Genomic DNA, 4,908 nt, shown 5'->3' with positions numbered 1-4,908 from the left:
TTTAGAATTAGAAAGGTCTAGGAGTAGCCAAAATAATTTTTTTATAAAAGGAAGTAATTTGTTAAGATTTGTGTCCTGCACTGGTTAAATCTAACCACTGATATAAAAACATAATAAGTAAAATAAAATGTTAAAGTAAACAGTAGGATATAAATAAGACATAAATTTTTAAACTATTATTGAAGAAGGAACAAAGGACATTTGATCTGACCAATAATAAAAGACAGAAAGGAAGTAAAAATAAGTCCAAACTATCAGAAATCACAGTACATGAGATAGAGTTAAATTTCCCATTAAAAGATGGAAATCATCTGATTTAGGTTTAAGAAAAAAAATCAGCTGTATGGTACTACAAAAGACTCACCTTAAAAATGGAATATTGAAAGATACACTCGTCAAATGCTAACAAAAAGAACACAGGTGTAACAAAATAATGAGCAAAATAAAATTTAAGTAAAAAGGAGATATTTTATAGTGACAAAATACAAGCAAAATAGATAAATCAGGCATCTGATAGTGTTTTTAAATATATAAAGCAAAAACATAAGGAAATACGGTGGAGAAATCATAATAATATCGAATAATAGTCTTCTCAAAAATCAATAGATCAAGTAAAAAAAAGTAAAGTGTTATGAGTTTTTGATTAATCAATAAATTTGATATAATAGTTATTTATAAAACTTGTACTCACAGAATACACATTTTAAAAACACTTTAAACATTTACGAAAAATAACACGATTGTTTCATGTTATTGAGAAATTAACATTTATTCCTAATTTAAGAAAATATTAGGCAAAGGTCTCAACTTCTTAAAGGAACATAAAGGAAGGATATTTACAACCAGTATCATTCCTAAAAGGTAAAACACTAAAGTCACAAACTAGACGTGAATGTTAGCTTTCATCACCACAAATGAGTCAATACTGTTGGTCATAACTAGTACAGAGAAACAAGAAAATTAGAAGTATGGACACTTAAAAGGAAGACACAAAATTAGTATTAATAAGAGAATCACTTTTTAAAAAAAGAAATGAGCCTGTAATCCCAGCACTTTGGGAGGCCGAGACGAGCGGATCACGAGGTCAGGAGATCGAGACCATCCTGGCTAACACGGTGAAACCCCGTCTCTACTAAAAAATACATAAAACTAGCCGGGCCAGGTGGCGGGCGCCTGTAGTCCCAGCTACTCGGGAGGCTGAGGCAGGAGAATGGCGTAAACCCAGGAGGCGGAGCTTGCAGTGAGCTGAGATCCGGCCACTGCACTCCAGCCTGGGTGACAGAGCAAGACTCCATCTCCAAAAAAACAAACAAACAAACAAACAAAGAAATGAATAGCAAAATCAAATTGACCAGACACAAGATCCAATTTAAAAAAGAAAAAAAAACAAAAAAAAGAAAAACAAAAAACAGCCGGGCATGGTGACTCACACCTGTAATCCCAGCACTTTGGGAGGCCAAGGCAGGTGGATCACTTGAGCTCTGGAGTTTGAGACCAGCCTGGGCAACATGGGGAAACCCCATCTGTATGAAAAATACAAAAATTAGCCAGGTGTGGTGGCTCATGCCTGTAGTCTCAGCTACATGGGAGACTGAGGTAGGAGAATCGCTTGAGCCCAGGAGATGGAGGTTGCAGTGAGCCAAGATTGCGCCACTGCACTCCAGCCTGGGAGACAGAGTGAGACTCTGTAACGCATGTACAAAAAAAGCCATTTGAAAATGTAATAGAGAAAAAGATTCCCTTTCCAATGGCAATGAAAACTATCAAATATGTGGGAATAAATATTAAAAGTCATGCGCAAGACCTAGGTGAAGAAATACAGAAGGACATGAATAATTTTCTCATTCATGAAAACTTGAATTAAAGAAAAGCATAACCATTTCCGTTGCTCCCTTAAACGAAACAAAAAATGGGATAAAATGAAATGCCCATCAATAGGAGTTAAGTAATCCTTGCTACCTGCAGTACTATAGGACACAAAGCATCAGTTTTTCTTCAAATTTTAGTCAAAGTCCAAGATTGGCATTGATGAGCCTGAGACAATTCCTATGACCTCCCACCCCTCTTTTTTTTTTCCCAACACTGTGGCCAAGAGTAATATGCTGAAATGCTGGGTCTGAGTGATGGGTTCACTGCTGGATTCAGAAGTGGGATCGGTGACATGCAGACATATGACGAAGGGGAAGAAAGATGTGCTTCCTGTAGAAAAATCAGAGGGAAAAGGATGAGGTATATCCATAAAAGACAATATGAAAACATCTGCAAGTTATAAAAGCACGTTGCAAAAAAATACATGCATCATGTTCTCATTTATGTATAAACATACCTACAAATGAAAATTACATTTTTCTTTGTACAAGAGGAATGCACAAATAAAACATAGAAATACGGAAGAAACACTCCAAACTGGTGATAGTGACTTCTGGGAAAGGTATTGGGACTCTGGCTACATTGTGCGCATGACATTATTTATTCTTTCAACTCTTCCATGTATTTGGAATTTTTTACTATGGTCATACATTGGTTAATAGTTAATAAAAAGCAGTAAACATTTCGTATAGAATATAGGGCATTTTCTCTTCTTTTGCAAGGATATTCACTTGTTTAGGAAATCAAGAGGCCAATTCAGACGCAAAGTTTATCTGGTTTATGAGGAAAATACTAAGAGGTGGTTCCGTCTGTTTTTGTGTTTACAAAACCACATCATGACTTTGCAATACCAACATATAAGATATTCTTTTCCCCATCTCTGTATCTGTGTTCATTTTCTTTGCTGCCCACTACTTCTGAGTCAACTTCCAGCCAATATGGCAGGCTGAATGGAATCAAAGGACTTCTTCCTCTGATTCCAGAAATAAAACAACAAAATTTTTAAGATATAGGAAAGCTCAAAATTAAGAAAGGGATCTCTTCAGGTGCCAGTAAAAAAGGAGAATTTCAAAGTCAGACCAGTGAACAGAAGCCGAACAGCACAAAGGACTATTGGAACTGAATACCAGTTGGGCATTTTGTCCCTACAGACAGAGTTAAAGGAGTATTATCTCTGGAAGGCTGGAGGACAGGACACAGAAATTGAGCTACTTACAGAAAGATGAGACCCTGTAAGAGATGCCCATTCATTTATAAAATAAGAATGGGAAAAATTTACTTGTTGCCAGGTATCAATGTATTGCCTTCTAATTTAGGCTTCACTGTCGGCTCTATGAAAATTGATCTGTGCCCTGTCTGGGCGTGGTGGCTCCACCTGTAACCCCAGCACTTTGGGAGGCCGAGGTGGGTGGATCACAGGGTCAGGAGTTCAAGACCAGCCTGGCCAACATAGTGAAACCCCATCTCTACTAAAAAAAAAATACAAAAAATAAGCCAGGCGTGGTGGCAGGCGCCTATAATCCCAGCTACTCGGGAGGCTGAGGCAGGAGAATCACTTGAACCCGGGAGGTGGAGGTTGCAGTGAGCTGAGATTATGCCATTGCACTACAGCCGGGGCAATAGTTTGAGGCTCTGTCAAAAAAAAAAAAAAAAAAAAAAAAAGGAAGAAGAAAAAGAAGAAAAAAAAATAAAAAAGAAAACAACAAAAAAAGAAAATTGATCTGAGCCCTTCAGGTATTTTCCATTTCCAGATAGTATGATGTCAAGTTTTGTCAGTAGAGGGCGCTGGAGAGGGATTTCAGCCTGGGTGCTGGGGTGCTTCTCTCAGCAAACCCCTGCAGTACAGACAGGACTTCCCCAGTGCCCAGCTCCTGCAGCAGAGGCAGCATGTCCAACAGCAGGTTGCCTTAATGCAGGTGGCTTTTCCAATATCCAGCTTGTGCGGTGCATGGCAGCCAGCAGCTTCCCCAGCAACCTCCTTGGAGTACTGTATTGGAGTGCCTCACGGGAGATACCTCCTCTGAATAGCTTCCCCTACAACATCCTGGAAGGCAGATTTCAAGCCTGCCAGGGTGCAGTACCACTCAACTCCCTCCAACCAGTGGACCATAGATTGGCACCCCAGTCCTGGGGGGATGTAGGGTCTCATCCCTGAATACTCTATCTGAGCCCCTAGAGGTATATCTGCTATTGCCTCCCTCCCTCCCTCCCTCCCTTCCTTCCTTCCTTTTTTTCTTTCCTCCTTCCTCCCTCCCTTCCTCCCTTCCTTCCTTCTTCCCTTCCTTCTTCCCTTCCTTCTTCCCTTCCCTCCCTTCCCCTCCCCTCCCCTTCCTTTTCTTTCCTTTCCATTCTTTCTCCGAGTGTCACTCTTGTTGCCCAGGCTGGAGTGCAATGGTGCAATCTCAGCTCACTGCAACCTCCACCTTCCAGGTTCAAGCGATTCTCCTGCTCAGCCTCCCAAGGAGCTGGGATTACAGATGCGTGCCACTACTACGGGGTTTTACCATGCTGGCCAGGCTGATCTTGAACACCTGACCTCAAATGATCCACCCACCTCAGCCTCCCAAAGTGCTGGGATTACAGTCGTGTGCCACCGCACCCGGCCCTCCCACATTCTTTACAATCTTCTTTACTTATTATGAGCCAATTCCTCAATAATCTATTATAGTATTGTTACGCTGTAACATGTTGTAATTAATAAGGTATATTTATATTAAGCTTGTTTGAATTACTGTGTGGTTTCTGTCTCCTAACTGGACTCTGACTGATACTTGTAGCGCCAAGATCAGGGACTGAGTAAGGGAGTGGAAAGGAAACAGTGTCACCTTTCTCTGTGCCAGTCTGGTTCCCAGGAGAAAATCCAACATCCACACAAACAGGAGAAAGTCGAAAAGTGTCCCTCTTTCCTTCCCCTTTGAAATCCAGGGTCCTGGCAGGGAAAACACATCACAGCTGAATTGAAGAGCTCTCTTGTTTTAAGAGAAAATTAAGTTCTTCCCAAGTTTTCCTCATCATAGAAGAATTTCCTCTGCAGGTGCC

The sequence above is a fragment of the Macaca nemestrina genome, chromosome 17 (genome assembly GCF_043159975.1).
Source record: "Macaca nemestrina isolate mMacNem1 chromosome 17, mMacNem.hap1, whole genome shotgun sequence".
NCBI lineage: Eukaryota > Metazoa > Chordata > Mammalia > Primates > Cercopithecidae > Macaca > Macaca nemestrina.
The sequence above is the reverse complement of the archived record's forward strand: the minus strand, read 5'-3'. Positions refer to the sequence as shown.